Source organism: Oncorhynchus clarkii, unplaced genomic scaffold (assembly GCF_045791955.1).
Source record: "Oncorhynchus clarkii lewisi isolate Uvic-CL-2024 unplaced genomic scaffold, UVic_Ocla_1.0 unplaced_contig_5777_pilon_pilon, whole genome shotgun sequence".
NCBI classification, from domain to species: Eukaryota; Metazoa; Chordata; class Actinopteri; order Salmoniformes; family Salmonidae; genus Oncorhynchus; species Oncorhynchus clarkii.
In genome coordinates this window covers 1-17153 of record NW_027259113.1, presented here as the reverse complement: position 1 = coordinate 17153, position 17153 = coordinate 1, and the positions used below count along the sequence as shown (strand labels likewise).

At 40.1% G+C, this 17153-nt stretch overlaps 14 non-coding genes across 14 annotated transcripts; all 14 read left to right on the top strand.

The window, feature by feature from the left end:
• The first annotated feature begins 13 nt into the window (after positions 1-13).
• Positions 14-87, top strand: trnat-agu (transfer RNA threonine (anticodon AGU)). Its single transcript has one exon. It is a non-coding gene; the product is annotated as a tRNA-Thr (tRNA).
• A 1001-nt stretch (positions 88-1088) lies between these two features.
• trnat-agu (transfer RNA threonine (anticodon AGU)) lies at positions 1089-1162 on the top strand. Its single transcript has one exon. It is a non-coding gene; the product is annotated as a tRNA-Thr (tRNA).
• Positions 1163-2155: 993 nt separating this feature from the next.
• On the top strand, positions 2156-2229 carry trnat-agu (transfer RNA threonine (anticodon AGU)). Its single transcript has one exon. It is a non-coding gene; the product is annotated as a tRNA-Thr (tRNA).
• Positions 2230-5792: 3563 nt separating this feature from the next.
• On the top strand, positions 5793-5866 carry trnat-cgu (transfer RNA threonine (anticodon CGU)). The gene has a single exon. It is a non-coding gene; the product is annotated as a tRNA-Thr (tRNA).
• A 988-nt stretch (positions 5867-6854) lies between these two features.
• On the top strand, positions 6855-6928 carry trnat-agu (transfer RNA threonine (anticodon AGU)). Its single transcript has one exon. It is a non-coding gene; the product is annotated as a tRNA-Thr (tRNA).
• Positions 6929-7929: 1001 nt separating this feature from the next.
• On the top strand, positions 7930-8003 carry trnat-agu (transfer RNA threonine (anticodon AGU)). Its single transcript has one exon. It is a non-coding gene; the product is annotated as a tRNA-Thr (tRNA).
• A 993-nt stretch (positions 8004-8996) lies between these two features.
• trnat-agu (transfer RNA threonine (anticodon AGU)) lies at positions 8997-9070 on the top strand. The gene has a single exon. It is a non-coding gene; the product is annotated as a tRNA-Thr (tRNA).
• Positions 9071-10089: 1019 nt separating this feature from the next.
• trnat-agu (transfer RNA threonine (anticodon AGU)) lies at positions 10090-10163 on the top strand. The gene has a single exon. It is a non-coding gene; the product is annotated as a tRNA-Thr (tRNA).
• Positions 10164-11180: 1017 nt separating this feature from the next.
• Positions 11181-11254, top strand: trnat-agu (transfer RNA threonine (anticodon AGU)). Its single transcript has one exon. It is a non-coding gene; the product is annotated as a tRNA-Thr (tRNA).
• Positions 11255-12241: 987 nt separating this feature from the next.
• trnat-agu (transfer RNA threonine (anticodon AGU)) lies at positions 12242-12315 on the top strand. Its single transcript has one exon. It is a non-coding gene; the product is annotated as a tRNA-Thr (tRNA).
• A 988-nt stretch (positions 12316-13303) lies between these two features.
• On the top strand, positions 13304-13377 carry trnat-agu (transfer RNA threonine (anticodon AGU)). The gene has a single exon. It is a non-coding gene; the product is annotated as a tRNA-Thr (tRNA).
• A 1006-nt stretch (positions 13378-14383) lies between these two features.
• On the top strand, positions 14384-14457 carry trnat-agu (transfer RNA threonine (anticodon AGU)). Its single transcript has one exon. It is a non-coding gene; the product is annotated as a tRNA-Thr (tRNA).
• Positions 14458-15459: 1002 nt separating this feature from the next.
• On the top strand, positions 15460-15533 carry trnat-agu (transfer RNA threonine (anticodon AGU)). Its single transcript has one exon. It is a non-coding gene; the product is annotated as a tRNA-Thr (tRNA).
• Positions 15534-16549: 1016 nt separating this feature from the next.
• On the top strand, positions 16550-16623 carry trnat-agu (transfer RNA threonine (anticodon AGU)). Its single transcript has one exon. It is a non-coding gene; the product is annotated as a tRNA-Thr (tRNA).
• Positions 16624-17153: the final 530 nt, after the last annotated feature.

Here is a 17153-nt window from a genome sequence, read left to right as displayed (position 1 = left end):
CTTGGCATCTACAGGCGCTGTGGCTTAGTTGGTTAAAGCGCCTGTCTAGTAAACAGGAGATCCTGAGTTCGAATCTCAGCAGAGCCTTTTCAAACATGTCATTGAACACATTGGTGGAGAGTGTTCTGCTTTCTCAACCAATGAGTCTTGAGAATTTGGAGTGATGAGAGGAGAAAAGATGTGAGGAGGATGCAATTGAGATATTCCAATTTCACGGAAAAAGGGAACTTTTTCAAAGAATTACAACGTACCAACTGTCTCAAGTTCAGCTGGTTCTTCAGTTGATTCATTTCGAGTGCTAAATGAAGAGTTCAGCCAGCTTGTACAGGTCTCTGTCAGAGCATGAGTAGGCTTTACAAGCAATCTTTGGTAGCTCGCTGTGATCGTATAGTGTTTAGTACTCTGCGTTGTGGCCGCAGGAACCCCGGTCTGAATCCGGGTCACGGCAAAGAATTGCCATTTCAAAAGGGTTGTATTTTGAATGAGTTGAAACCTCCTGTGTGAGCTAAGAAACTCAATAACTCTTCCATTTGACAAAGTCCCCATCTCATGGTAGGTTAATTACTTACATTAACTGATTCATCTGCTTTTTCTTAGGTTTTTACCATTTTTAATCTCGAGATCCAACTGAGAAATGTAGTTTCCCCGAAACGACCAAAATGATGAAGAAATCGTGTATGATTCTGAATGTTTACTCATATCTCGCGATATTCCCACTTTGGGTCCCAAACCATAGTTTAAGAATCCATGTCAGAGTATCTTGAGTTTATTCAGTTCGAGACCCAAATGAAAAATGTACTGTCCTCGGATGACCGAAATTAAGAAGAAATAGCTTGTGACTCAAAATGCTTACTGATATCGCGCTGCCCACCTCTCACATACTCAGGCCCACTTTGGGTCCCAAAACATAGCTTAAGAAACCCTGTTGCTAGACAATTGAAGGAGTCCATATCGATTCCAATATTAGTATATAACATCTGTTTTGTGACGTGATTTTGCAAGACAGAGATATGGGTTAAATGAATGAGACATGTTTGATATAAATACATGTGGCGGTGTTCTTACCTGGAACATACTTGGCATCTACAGGCGCTGTGGCTTAGTTGGTTAAAGCGCCTGTCTAGTAAACAGGAGATCCTGAGTTCGAATCTCAGCAGAGCCTTTTCAAACATGTCATTGAACACATTGGTGGAGAGTGTTCTGCTTTCTCAACCAAATGTCTTGAGAATTTGGAGTGATGAGAGGAGAAAATATGTGAGGAGGATGCAATTGAGATATTTCACGGAAAAGGGAACTTTTTCAAAGAATTACAAGGTACCAAATGTCTCAACTTCAACTGGTTCTTCAGTTGATTCATTTCGAGAGCTAAATGAAGAGTTCAGCCAGCTTGTACAGGTCTCTGTCAGAGTATGAGTAGGCTTTACAAGCAATCTTTGGTAGCTCGCTGTGATCGTATAGTGTTTAGTACTCTGCGTTGTGGCCGCAGGAACCCCGGTCTGAATCCGGGTCACGGCAAAGAATTGCCATTTCAAAAGGGTTGTATTTTGAATGAGTTGAAACCTCCTGTGTGAGCTAAGAAACTCAATAACTCTTCCATTTGACAAAGTCCCCATCTCATGGTAGGTTAATTACTTACATTAACTGATTCATCTGCTTTTTCTTAGGTTTTTACAACTTTTAATCTCGAGATCCAACTGAGAAATGTAGTTTCCCCGAAACGACCAAAATGATGAAGAAATCGTGTATGATTCTGAATGTTTACTCATATCTCGCGATATTCCCACTTTGGGTCCCAAACCATAGTTTAAGAATCCATGTCAGAGTATCTTGAGGTTATTCAGTTCGAGACCCAAATGAAAAATGTACTGTCCTCGGATGACCGAAATTAAGAAGAAATAGCTTGTGACTCAAAATGCTTACTGATATCGCGCTGCCCACCTCTCACATACTCAGGCCCACTTTGGGTCCCAAAACATAGCTTGTGAAACCCTGTTGCTAGACAATTGAAGGAGTCCATATCGATTCCAATATTAGTATATAAAATCTGTTTTGTGACGTGATTTTGCAAGACAGAGATATGGGTTAAATGAATGAGACATGTTTGATATAAATACATGTGGCGGTGTTCTTACCTGGAACATACTTGGCATTTACAGGCGCTGTGGCTTAGTTGGTTAAAGCGCCTGTCTAGTAAACAGGAGATCCTGAGTTCGAATCTCAGCAGAGCCTTTTCAAACATGTCATTGAACACATTGGTGGAGAGTGTTCTGCTTTCTCAACCAATGAGTCTTGAGAATTTGGAGTGATGAGAGGAGAAAATATGTGAGGAGTTTGCAATTGAGATATTCCAATTTCACGGAAAAGGCGACTTTTTCAAAGAATTACAAGGTACCAAATGTCTCAAAATGATGAAGAAATCGTGTATGATTCTGGTTCTTCAGTTGATTCATTTCGAGAGCTAAATGAAGAGTTCAGCCAGCTTGTACAGGTCTCTGTCAGAGCATGAGTAGGCTTTACAAGCAATCTTTGGTAGCTCGCTGTGATCGTATAGTGTTTAGTACTCTGCGTTGTGGCCGCAGGAACCCCGGTCTGAATCCGGGTCACGGCAAAGAATTGCCATTTCAAAAGGGTTGTATTTTGAATGAGTTGAAACCTCCTGTGTGAGCTAAGAAACTCAATAACTCTTCCATTTGATAAAGTCCCCATCTCATGGTAGGTTAATTACTTACATTAACTGATTCATCTGCTTTTTCTTAGGTTTTTACAACTTTTAATCTCGAGATCCAACTGAGAAATGTAGTTTCCCCGAAACGACCAAAATGATGAAGAAATCGTGTATGATTCTGAATGTTTACTCATATCTCGCGATATTCCCACTTTGGGTCCCAAACCATAGTTTAAGAATCCATGTCAGAGTATCTTGAGGTTATTCAGTTCGAGACCCAAATGAAAAATGTACTGTCCTCGGATGACCGAAATTAAGAAGAAATAGCTTGTGACTCAAACTGCTTACTGATATCGCGCTGCCCACCTCTCACATACTCAGGCCCACTTTGGGTCCCAAAACATAGCTTAAGAAACCCTGTTGCTAGACAATTGAAGGAGTCCATATCGATTCCAATATTAGTATATAAAATCTGTTTTGTGACGTGATTTTGCAAGACAGAGATATGGGTTAAATTAATGAGACATGTTTGATATAAATACATGTGGCGGTGTTCTTACCTGGAACATACTTGGCATCTACAGGCGCTGTGGCTTAGTTGGTTAACCTGTTAGAGCTCTAGGGGCGCTATTTCATTTTTGGATAAAAAACGTTCCCGTTTTAAGCGCGATATTTTGTCATGAAAAGATGCTCGACTATGCATATTCTTGACAGTTTTGGAAAGAAAACACTCTGAAGTTTCAGAATCTGCAAAGATTTTGTCTGTAAGTGCCCCAGAACTCATTCTACAGGCGAAACCAAGATGATGCATCACCCAGGAATTAGCAGAATTTCTGAAGCTCTGTTTTCCATTCTCTCCTTATATGGCTGTGATTGCGCAACGAATGAGCCTACACTTTCTGTCGTTCGCCCAAGGTCTTAGCAGCATTGTGACGTATTTGTAGGCATATCATTGGAAGATTGACCATAAGAGACTACATTTTCCAAGTGTCCGCCTGGTGTCCTGCGCAATTGCCAGCTGCTTCTACTTTACCATTTGATTCAGGGGAGAAAGCATGTGTCCAAGAACGATGTATCAATGAAGAGATATGTGAAAAACACCTTGATGATTGATTCTAAACAACGTTTGCCATGTTTTCAGTCGATATTATGGAGTTAATTTTGAAAAAAGTTTGCGTTTTGAGGACTGAATTTTCGGATTTTTTTTGGTAGCCAAATGTGATGTATAAAACGGAGCTATTTCTAATACACAAGGAATCTTTTTGGAAAAACTGAGCATCTGCTATCTAACTGAGAGTATCCTCATTGAAAACATCAGAAGTTCTTCAAAGGTAAATGATTTTATTTGAAGGCTTTTATGTTTTTGTTAATGTTGCGTGCTGGATGCTAACGCTAATGCTAACGCTAAATGCTAACGCGAAATGCTAACGCGAAATGCTAACGCTAGCTAGCTACTTTTACACAAATGATTGTTTTCCTATGGTTGAGAAGCATATTTTGAAAATCTGAGATGACAGTGTTGTTTACAAAAGGCTAAGCTTGAGAGATGGCATATTTATTTCATTTCATTTGCGATTTTCATAAATAGTTAACGTTGTGTTATGCTAATGAGCTTGCTGATAGATTTACACAATCCTGGATACAGGGGTTTTTTCATAGCTAAACGTGACGCAGAAAACGGAGCGATTTGTCCTAAACAAATAATCTTTCAGGAAAAACTGAACATTTGCTATCTGAGAGTCTCCTCATTGAAAACATCTGAAGTTCTTCAAAGGTAAATGATTTTATTTGAATGCTTTTCTGTTTTTTTGTGTAAATGTTGCCAGCTGAATGCTAATGCTAAATGCTACGTTAGCCATCAATACTGTTACACAAATGCTTGTTTTGCAATGGTTGAGAAGCATATTTTGAAAATCTGAGATGACAGTGTTGTTAACAAAAGGCTAAGCTTGAGAGCTAGCATATTTATTTCATTTCATTTGCGATTTTCATGAATAGTTAACGTTGCGTTATGGTAATGAGCTTGAGTCTGTATTCACGATCCCGGATCCGGGATGGGGAGATCAGAAAGGTTAAAGCGCCTGTCTAGTAAACAGGAGATCCTGAGTTCGAATCTCAGCAGAGCCTTTTCAAACATGTCATTGAACACATTGGTGGAGAGTGTTCTGCTTTCTCAACCAATGAGTCTTGAGAATTTGGAGTGATGAGAGGAGAAAATATGTGAGGAGGATGCAATTGAGATATTCCAATTTCAAGGAAAAGGGGACTTTTTCAAAGAATTACAAGGTACCAAATGTCTCAACTTCAACTGGTTCTTCAGTTGATTCATTTCGAGAGCTAAATGAAGAGTTCAGCCAGCTTGTACAGGTCTCTGTCAGAGCATGAGTAGGCTTTACAAGCAATCTTTGGTAGCTCGCTGTGATCGTATAGTGTTTAGTACTCTGCGTTGTGGCCGCAGGAACCCCGGTCTGAATCCGGGTCACGGCAAAGAATTGCCATTTCAAAAGGGTTGTATTTTGAATGAGTTGAAACCTCCTGTGTGAGCTAAGAAACTCAATAACTCTTCCATTTGACAAAGTCCCCATCTCATGCTAGGTTAATTACTTACATTAACTGATTCATCTGCTTTTTCTTAGGTTTTTACCATTTTTAATCTCGAGATCCAACTGAGAAATGTAGTTTCCCCGAAACGACCAAAATGATGAAGAAATCGTGTATGATTCTGAATGTTTACTCATATCTCGCGATATTCCCACTTTGGGTCCCAAACCATAGTTTAAGAATCCATGTCAGAGTATCTTGAGTTTATTCAGTTCGAGACCCAAATGAAAAATGTACTGTCCTCGGATGACCGAAATTAAGAAGAAATAGCTTGTGACTCAAAATGTTTACTGATATCGCGCTGCCCACCTCTCACATACTCAGGCCCACTTTGGGTCCCAAAACATAGTTTAAGAAACCCTGTTGCTAGACAATTGAAGGAGTCCATATCGATTCCAATATTAGTAAATAACATCTGTTTTGTGACGTGATTTTGCAAGACAGAGATATGGGTTAAATTAATGAGACATGTTTGATATAAATACATGTGGCGGTGTTCTTACCTGGAACATACTTGGCATCTACAGGCGCTGTGGCTTAGTTGGTTAAAGCGCCTGTCTCGTAAACAGGAGATCCTGAGTTCAAATCACAGCAGAGCCTTTTCAAACATTGGTGGAGAGTGTTCTGCTTTTCTCAACCAATGAGTCTTGAGAATTTGGAGTGATGAGAGGAGAAAAGACGTGAGGAGGATGCAATTGAGATATTCCAATTTCACGGAAAAAGGGAACTTTTTCAAAGAATTACAACGTACCAACTATCTCATGTTCAGCTGGTTTTTCAGTTGATTCATTTCGAGTGCTAAATGAAGAGTTCAGCCAGCTTGTACAGGTCTCTGTCAGAGCATGAGTAGGCTTTACAAGCAATCTTTGGTAGCTCGCTGTGATCGTATAGTGTTTAGTACTCTGCGTTGTGGCCGCAGGAACCCCGGTCTGAATCCGGGTCACGGCAAAGAATTGCCATTTCAAAAGGGTTGTATTTTGAATGAGTTGAAACCTCCTGTGTGAGCTAAGAAACTCAATAACTCTTCCATTTGACAAAGTCCCCATCTCATGGTAGGTTAATTACTTACATTAACTGATTAATCTGCTTTTTCTTAGGTTTTTACAACTTTTAATCTCAAGATCCAACTGAGAAATGTAGTTTCCCCGAAACGACCAAAATGATGAAGAAATCGTGTATGATTCTGAATGTTTACTCATATCTCGCGATATTCCCACTTTGGGTCCCAAACCATAGTTTAAGAATCCATGTCAGAGTATCTTGAGGTTATTCAGTTCGAGACCCAAATGAAAAATGTACTGTCCTCGGATGACCGAAATTAAGAAGAAATAGCTTGTGACTCAAAATGCTTACTGATATCGCGCTGCCCACCTCTCACATACTCAGGCCCACTTTGGGTCCCAAAACATAGCTTAAGAAACCCTGTTGCTAGACAATTGAAGGAGTCCATATCGATTGCAATATTAGTATATAAAATCTGTTTTGTGACGTGATTTTGCAAGACAGAGATATGGGTTAAATTAATGAGACATGTTTGATATAAATACATGTGGCGGTGTTCTTACCTGGAACATACTTGGCATCTACAGGCGCTGTGGCTTAGTTGGTTAAAGCGCCTGTCTAGTAAACAGGAGATCCTGAGTTCAAATCTCAGCAGAGCCTTTTCAAACATGTCATTGAACACATTGGTGGAGAGTGTTCTGCTTTCTCAACCAATGAGTCTTGAGAATTTGGAGTGATGAGAGGAGAAAAGATGTGAGGAGGATGCAATTGAGATATTCCAATTTCACGGAAAAAGGGAACTTTTTCAAAGAATTACAACGTACCAACTGTCTCAAGTTCAGCTGGTTCTTCAGTTGATTCATTTCGAGTGCTAAATGAAGATTTCAGGCAGCTTGTACAGGTCTCTGTCAGAGCATGAGTAGGCTTTTCAAGCAATCTTTGGTAGCTCGCTGTGATCGTATAGTGTTTAGTACTCTGCGTTGTGGCCGCAGGAACCCCGGTCTGAATCCGGGTCACGGCAAAGAATTGCCATTTCAAAAGGGTTGTATTTTGAATGAGTTGAAACCTCCTGTGTGAGCTAAGAAACTCAATAACTCTTCCATTTGACAAAGTCCCCATCTCATGGTAGGTTAATTACTTACATTAACTGATTCATCTGCTTTTTCTTAGGTTTTTACCATTTTTAATCTCGAGATCCAACTGAGAAATGTAGTTTCCCCGAAACGACCAAAATGATGAAGAAATCGTGTATGATTCTGAATGTTTACTCATATCTCGCGATATTCCCACTTTGGGTCCCAAACCATAGTTTAAGAATCCATGTCAGAGTATCTTGAGTTTATTCAGTTCGAGACCCAAATGAAAAATGTACTGTCCTCGGATGACCGAAATTAAGAAGAAATAGCTTGTGACTCAAAATGCTTACTGATATCGCGCTGCCCACCTCTCACATACTCAGGCCCACTTTGGGTCCCAAAACATAGCTTAAGAAACCCTGTTGCTAGACAATTGAAGGAGTCCATATCGATTCCAATATTAGTATATAACATCTGTTTTGTGACGTGATTTTGCAAGACAGAGATATGGGTTAAATGAATGAGACATGTTTGATATAAATACATGTGGCGGTGTTCTTACCTGGAACATACTTGGCATCTACAGGCGCTGTGGCTTAGTTGGTTAAAGCGCCTGTCTAGTAAACAGGAGATCCTGAGTTCGAATCTCAGCAGAGCCTTTTCAAACATGTCATTGAACACATTGGTGGAGAGTGTTCTGCTTTCTCAACCAAATGTCTTGAGAATTTGGAGTGATGAGAGGAGAAAATATGTGAGGAGGATGCAATTGAGATATTTCACGGAAAAGGGAACTTTTTCAAAGAATTACAAGGTACCAAATGTCTCAACTTCAACTGGTTCTTCAGTTGATTCATTTCGAGAGCTAAATGAAGAGTTCAGCCAGCTTGTACAGGTCTCTGTCAGAGTATGAGTAGGCTTTACAAGCAATCTTTGGTAGCTCGCTGTGATCGTATAGTGTTTAGTACTCTGCGTTGTGGCCGCAGGAACCCCGGTCTGAATCCGGGTCACGGCAAAGAATTGCCATTTCAAAAGGGTTGTATTTTGAATGAGTTGAAACCTCCTGTGTGAGCTAAGAAACTCAATAACTCTTCCATTTGACAAAGTCCCCATCTCATGGTAGGTTAATTACTTACATTAACTGATTCATCTGCTTTTTCTTAGGTTTTTACAACTTTTAATCTCGAGATCCAACTGAGAAATGTAGTTTCCCCGAAACGACCAAAATGATGAAGAAATCGTGTATGATTCTGAATGTTTACTCATATCTCGCGATATTCCCACTTTGGGTCCCAAACCATAGTTTAAGAATCCATGTCAGAGTATCTTGAGGTTATTCAGTTCGAGACCCAAATGAAAAATGTACTGTCCTCGGATGACCGAAATTAAGAAGAAATAGCTTGTGACTCAAAATGCTTACTGATATCGCGCTGCCCACCTCTCACATACTCAGGCCCACTTTGGGTCCCAAAACATAGCTTGTGAAACCCTGTTGCTAGACAATTGAAGGAGTCCATATCGATTCCAATATTAGTATATAAAATCTGTTTTGTGACGTGATTTTGCAAGACAGAGATATGGGTTAAATGAATGAGACATGTTTGATATAAACACATGTGGCGGTGTTCTTACCTGGAACATACTTGGCATTTACAGGCGCTGTGTCTTAGTTGGTTAAAGCGCCTGTCTAGTAAACAGGACATCCTGAGTTCGAATCTCAGTAGAGCCTTTTCAAACATGTCATTGAACACATTGGTGGAGAGTGTTCTGCTTTCTCAACCAATGAGTCTTGAGAATTTGGAGTGATGAGAGGAGAAAATATGTGAGGAGTTTGCAATTGAGATATTCCAATTTCACGGAAAAGGTGACTTTTTCAAAGAATTACAAGGTACCAAATGTCTCAAAATGATGAAGAAATCGTGTATGATTCTGGTTCTTCAGTTGATTCATTTCGAGAGCTAAATGAAGAGTTCAGCCAGCTTGTACAGGTCTCTGTCAGAGCATGAGTAGGCTTTACAAGCAATCTTTGGTAGCTCGCTGTGATCGTATAGTGTTTAGTACTCTGCGTTGTGGCCGCAGGAACCCCGGTCTGAATCCGGGTCACGGCAAAGAATTGCCATTTCAAAAGGGTTGTATTTTGAATGAGTTGAAACCTCCTGTGTGAGCTAAGAAACTCAATAACTCTTCCATTTGACAAAGTCCCCATCTCATGGTAGGTTAATTACTTACATTAACTGATTCATCTGCTTTTTCTTAGGTTTTTACCATTTTTAATCTCGAGATCCAACTGAGAAATGTAGTTTCCCCGAAACGACCAAAATGATGAAGAAATCGTGTATGATTCTGAATGTTTACTCATATCTCGCGATATTCCCACTTTGGGTCCCAAACCATAGTTTAAGAATCCATGTCAGAGTATCTTGAGTTTATTCAGTTCGAGACCCAAATGAAAAATGTACTGTCCTCGGATGACCGAAAATAAGAAGAAATAGCTTGTGACTCAAAATTTTTACTGATATCGCGCTGCCCACCTCTCACATACTCAGGCCCACTTTGGGTCCCAAAACATAGTTTAAGAAACCCTGTTGCTAGACAATTGAAGGAGTCCATATCGATTCCAATATTAGTAAATAACATCTGTTTTGTGATGTGATTTTGCAAAATAGAGATATGGGTTAAATTAATGAGACATGTTTGATATAAATACGTGTGGCGGTGTTCTTACCTGGAACATACTTGGCATCAACAGGCGCTGTGGCTTAGTTGGTTAAAGTGCCTGTCTAGTAAACAGGAGATCCTGAGTTCAAATCTCAGCAGAGCCTTTTCAAACATGTCTTTGACCACATTGGTGGAGAGTGTTCTGCTTTTCTCAACCAATGATTCTTGAGAATTTGGAGTGATGAGAGGAGAAAAGATGAGAGGAGAAAAGATGTGAGGAGGATGCAATTGAAATATTCCAATTTCACGGAAAAAGGGACCTTTTTCACAGAATTACAACGTACCAACCGTCTCAAGTTCAGCTGGTTCTTCAGTTGATTCATTTCGAGTGCTAAATGAAGAGTTCAGCCAGCTTGTACAGGTCTCTGTCAGAGCATGAGTAGGCTTTACAAGCAATCTTTGGTAGCTCGCTGTGATCGTATAGTGTTTAGTACTCTGCGTTGTGGCCGCAGGAGCCCCGGTCTGAATCCGGGTCACGGCAAAGAATTGCCATTTCAAAAGGGTTGTATTTTGAATGAGTTGAAACCTCCTGTGTGAGCTAAGAAACTCAATAACTCTTCCATTTGACAAAGTCCCCATCTCATGGTAGGTTAATTACTTACATTAACTGATTCATCTGCTTTTTCTTAGGTTTTTACCATTTTTAATCTCGAGATCCAACTGAGAAATGTAGTTTCCCCGAAACGACCAAAATGATGAAGAAATCGTGTATGAGTCTGAATGTTTACTCATATCTCGCGATATTCCCACTTTGGGTCCCAGACCATAGTTTAAGAATCCATGTCAGAGTATCTTGAGTTTATTCAGTTCGAGACCCAAATGAAAAATGTACTGTCCTCGGATGACCGAAATTAAGAAGAAATAGCTTGTGACTCAAAATGTTTACTGATATCGCGCTGCCCACCTCTCACATACTCAGGCCCACTTTGGGTCCCAAAACATAGCTTAAGAAACCCTGTTGCTAGACAATTGAAGGAGTCCATATCGATTCCAATATTAGTAAATAACATCTGTTTTGTGACGTGATTTTGCAAGACAGAGATATGGGTTAAATGAATGAGACATGTTTGATATAAATACGTGTGGCGGTGTTCTTACCTGGAACATACTTGGCATCTACAGGCGCTGTGGCTTAGTTGGTTAAAGCGCCTGTCTAGTAAACAGGAGATCCTAAGTTCGAATCTCAGCAGAGCCTTTTCAAACATTGGTGGAGAGTGTTCTGCTTTTCTCAACCAATGAGTCTTGAGAATTTGGAGTGATGAGAGGAGAAAAGACGTGAGGAGGATGCAATTGAGATATTCCAATTTCACGGAAAAAGGGAACTTTTTCAAAGAATTGCAACGTACCACTGTCTCAAGTTCAGTTGGTTCTTCAGTTGATTAATTTCGAGTGCTAAATGAAGAGTTCAGCCAGCTTGTACAGGTCTCTGTCAGAGCATGAGTAGGCTTTACAAGCAATCTTTGGTAGCTTGCTGTGATCGTATAGTGTTTAGTACTCTGCGTTGTGGCCGCAGGAACCCCGGTCTGAATCCGGGTCACGGCAAAGAATTGCCATTTCAAAAGGGTTGTATTTTGAATGAGTTGAAACCTCCTGTGTGAGCTAAGAAACTCAATAACTCTTCCATTTGACAAAGTCCCCATCTCATGCTAGGTTAATTACTTACATTAACTGATTCATCTGCTTTTTCTTAGGTTTTTACCATTTTTAATCTCGAGATCCAACTGAGAAATGTAGTTTCCCCGAAACGACCAAAATGATGAAGAAATCGTGTATGATTCTGAATGTTTACTCATATCTCGCGATATTCCCACTTTGGGTCCCAGACCATAGTTTAAGAATCCATGTCAGAGTATCTTGAGTTTATTCAGTTCGAGACCCAAATGAAAAATGTACTGTCCTCGGATGACCGAAATTAAGAAGAAATAGCTTGTGACTCAAAATGTTTACTGATATCGCGCTGCCCACCTCTCACATACTCAGGCCCACTTTGGGTCCCAAAACATAGTTTAAGAAACCCTGTTGCTAGACAATTGAAGGAGTCCATATCGATTCCAATATTAGTAAATAACATCTGTTTTGTGACGTGATTTTGCAAGACAGAGATATGGGTTAAATTAATGAGACATGTTTGATATAAATACGTGTGGCGGTGTTCTTACCTGGAACATACTTGGCATCTACAGGCGCTGTGGCTTAGTTGGTTAAAGCGCCTGTCTAGTAAACAGGAGATCCTAAGTTCGAATCTCAGCAGAGCCTTTTCAAACATTGGTGGAGAGTGTTCTGCTTTTCTCAACCAATGAGTCTTGAGAATTTGGAGTGATGAGAGGAGAAAAGATGTGAGGAGGATGCAATTGAGATATTCCAATTAATCGGAAAAAGGGAACTTTTTCAAAGAATTACAAGGTACCAAATGTCTCAACTTCAACTGGTTCTTCAGTTGATTCATTTCGAGCGCTAAATGAAGATTTCAGCCAGCTTGTACAGGTCTCTGTCAGAGCATGAGTAGGCTTTACAAGCAATCTTTGGTAGCTCGCTGTGATCGTATAGTGTTTAGTACTCTGCGTTGTGGCCACAGGAACCCCGGTCTGAATCCGGGTCACGACAAAGAATTGCCATTTCAAAAGGGTTGTATTTTGAATGAGTTGAAACCTCTTGTGTGAGCTAAGAAACTCAATAACTCTTCCATTTGACAAAGTCCCCATCTCATGCTAGGTTAATTACTTACATTAACTGATTCATCTGCCTTTTCTTAGGTTTTTACCATTTTTAATCTCGAGATCCAACTGAGAAATGTAGTTTCCCTGAAACGACCAAGATGATGAAGAAATCGTGTATGGTTCTGAATGTTTACTCATATCTCGCGATATTCCCACTTTGGGTCCCAAACCATAGTTTAAGAATCCATGTCAGAGTATCTTGAGTTTATTCAGTTCGAGACCCAAATGAAAAATGTACTGTCCTCGGATGACCGAAATTAAGAAGAAATAGCTTGTGACTCAAAATGTTTACTGATATCGCGCTGCCCACCTCTCACATACTCAGGCCCACTTTGGGTCCCAAAACATAGCTTGTGAAACCCTGTTGCTAGACAATTGAAGGAGTCCATATCGATTCCAATATTAGTAAATAACATCTGTTTTGTGACGTGATTTTGCAAGACAGAGATATGGGTTAAATGAATGAGACATGTTTGATATAAATACGTGTGGCGGTGTTCTTACCTGCAACATACTTGGCATCTGCAGGCTCTGTGGCTTAGTTGGTTAAAGCGCCTGTCTAGTAAACAGGAGATCCTGAGTTCGAATCTCAGCAGAGCCTTTTCAAACATGTCATTGACCACATTGGTGGAGAGATGTTCTGCTTTCTCAACCAATGAGTCTTGAGAATTTGGAGTGATGAGAGGATAAAAGATGTGAGGAGGATGCAATTGAGATATTCCAATTTCACGGAAAAAGGGAAGTTTTTCAAAGAATTAGCAACGTACCAACTGTCTCGAGTTCAACTGGTTCTTCAGTTGATTCATTTCGAGTGCTAAAAATGAAGAGTTCAGCCAGCTTGTACAGGTCTCTGTCAGAACATGAGTAGGCTTTACAAGCAATCTTTGGTAGCTCGCTGTGATCGTATAGTGTTTAGTACTCTGCGTTGTGGCCGCAGGAACCCCGGTCTGAATCCGGGTCACGGCAAAGAATTGCAAATTTCAAAAGGTTTGTATTTTGAATGAGTTGAAACCTCCTGTGTGAGCTAAGAAACTCAATAACTCTTCCATTTGACAAAGTCCCCATCTCATGCTAGGTTAATTACTTACATTAACTGATTCATCTGCTTTTTCTTAGGTTTTTACCATTTTTAATCTCGAGATCCAACTGAGAAATGTAGTTTCCCCGAAACGACCAAAATGATGAAGAAATCGTGTATGATTCTGAATGTTTACTCATATCTCGCGATATTCCCACTTTGGGTCCCAAACCATAGTTTAAGAATCCATGTCAGAGTATCTTGAGTTTATTCAGTTCGAGACCCAAATGAAAAATCTACTGTCCTCGGATGACCGAAATTAAGAAGAAATAGCTTGTGACTCAAAATGTTTACTGATATCGCGCTGCCCACCTCTCACATACTCAGGCCCACTTTGGGTCCCAAAACATAGCTTAAGAAACCCTGTTGCTAGACAATTGAAGGAGTCCATATCGATTCCAATATTAGTAAATAACATCTGTTTTGTGACGTGATTTTGCAAGACAGAGATATGGGTTAAATGAATGAGACATGTTTGATATAAATACATGTGGCGGTGTTCTTACCTGGAACATACTTGGCATCTACAGGCGCTGTGGCTTAGTTGGTTAAAGCGCCTGTCTAGTAAACAGGAGATCCTGAGTTCGAATCTCAGCAGAGCCTTTTCAAACATGTCATTGAACACATTGGTGGAGAGTGTTCTGCTTTTCTCAACCAATGAGTCTTGAGAATTTGGAGTGATGAGAGGAGAAAATATGTGAGGAGGATGCAATTGAGATATTCCAATTTATCGGAAAAAGGGAACTTTTTCAAAGAATTACAACGTACCAACTGTCTCAACTTCAACTGGTTCTTCAGTTGAATCATTTCGAGCGCTAAATGAAGATTTCAGCCAGCTTGTACAGGTCTCTGTCAGAGCATGAGTAGGCTTTACAAGCAATCTTTGGTAGCTCGCTGTGATCGTATAGTGTTTAGTACTCTGCGTTGTGGCCGCAGGAACCCCGAACTGAATCCGGGTCACGACAAAGAATTGCCATTTCAAAAGGGTTGTATTTTGAATGAGTTGAAACCTCTTGTGTGAGCTAAGAAACTCAATAACTCTTCCATTTGACAAAGTCCCCATCTCATGCTAGGTTAATTACTTACATTAACTGATTCATCTGCTTTTTCTTAGGTTTTTACCATTTTTAATCTCGAGATCCAACTGAGAAATGTAGTTTCCCCGAAACGACCAAAATGATGAAGAAATCGTGTATGATTCTGAATGTTTACTCATATCTCGCGATATTCCCACTTTGGGTCCCAAACCATAGTTTAAGAATCCATGTCAGAGTATCTTGAGTTTATTCAGTTCGAGACCCAAATGAAAAATGTACTGTCCTCGGATGACCGAAATTAAGAAGAAATAGCTTGTGACTCAAAATGTTTACTGATATCGCGCTGCCCACCTCTCACATACTCAGGCCCACTTTGGGTCCCAAAACATAGCTTAAGAAACCCTGTTGCTAGACAATTGAAGGAGTCCATATCGATTCCAATATTAGTAAATAACATCTGTTTTGTGACGTGATTTTGCAAGACAGAGATATGGGTTAAATGAATGAGACATGTTTGATATAAATACGTGTGGCGGTGTTCTTACCTGCAGCATAATTTGCAACTACAGGCGCTGTGGCTTAGTTGGTTAAAGCGCCTGTCTAGTAAACAGGAGATCCTGAGTTCGAATCTCAGCAGAGCCTTTTCAAACATGTCATTGACCACATTGGTGGAAAGGTCAGATTGGAGAGTTTTCTGCTTTTCTCAACCAATGAGTCTTGAGAATTTGGAGTGATGAGAGGATAAAAGATGTGAGGAAGATGCAATTGAGATATTCCAATTTCACGGAAAAGGGGACTTTTTCAAAGAATAGCAACGGTACCAACTGTCTCGAGTTCAACTGGTTCTTCAGTTGATTCATTTCGAACGCTAAATGAAGAGTTCAGCCAGCTTGTACAGGTCTCTGTCAGAACATGAGTAGGCTTTACAAGCAATCTTTGGAAGCTCGCTGTGATCGTATAGTGTTTAGTACTCTGCGTTGAGGCCGCAGGAACCCCGGTCTGAATCCGGGTCACGACAAAGAATTGCCATTTCAAAAGGGTTGTATTTTGAATGAGTTGAAACCTCCTGTGTGAGCTAAGAAACTCAATAACTCTTCCATTTGACAAAGTCCCCATCTCATGCTAGGTTAATTACTTACATTAACTGATTCATCTGCTTTTTCTTAGGTTTTTACCATTTTTAATCTCGAGATCCAACTGAGAAATGTAGTTTCCCCGAAACGACCAAAATGATGAAGAAATCGTGTATGATTCTGAATGTTTACTCATATCTCGCGATATTCCCACTTTGGGTCCCAAACCATAGTTTAAGAATCCATGTCAGAGTATCTTGAGTTTATTCAGTTCGAGACCCAAATGAAAAATCTACTGTCCTCGGATGACCGAAATTAAGAAGAAATAGCTTGTGACTCAAAATGTTTACTGATATCGCGCTGCCCACCTCTCACATACTCAGGCCCACTTTGGGTCCCAAAACATAGCTTAAGAAACCCTGTTGCTAGACAATTGAAGGAGTCCATATCGATTCCAATATTAGTAAATAACATCTGTTTTGTGACGTGATTTTGCAAGACAGAGATATGGGTTAAATGAATGAGACATGTTTGATATAAATACGTGTGGCGGTGTTCTTACCTGCAGCATAATTTGCAGCTGCAGGCGCTGTGGCTTAGTTGGTTAAAGCGCCTGTCTAGTAAACAGGAGATCCTGAGTTCGAATCTCAGCAGAGCCTTTTCAAACATGTCATTGAACACATTGGTGGAGAGTGTTCTGCTTTTCTCAACCAATGAGTCTTGAGAATTTGGAGTGATGAGAGGAGAAAATATGTGAGGAGGATGCAATTGAGATATTCCAATTAATCGGAAAAAGGGAACTTTTTCAAAGAATTACAACGTACCAACTGTCTCAACTTCAACTGGTTCTTCAGTTGAATCATTTCGAGCGCTAAATGAAGATTTCAGCCAGCTTGTACAGGTCTCTGTCAGAGCATGAGTAGGCTTTACAAGCAATCTTTGGTAGCTCGCTGTGATCGTATAGTGTTTAGTACTCTGCGTTGTGGCCACAGGAACCCCGGTCTGAATCCGGGTCACGACAAAGAATTGCCATTTCAAAAGGGTTGTATTTTGAATGAGTTGAAACCTCTTGTGTGAGCTAAGAAACTCAATAACTCTTCCATTTGACAAAGTCCCCATCTCATGCTAGGTTAATTACTTACATTAACTGATTCATCTGCTTTTTCTTAGGTTTTTACCATTTTTAATC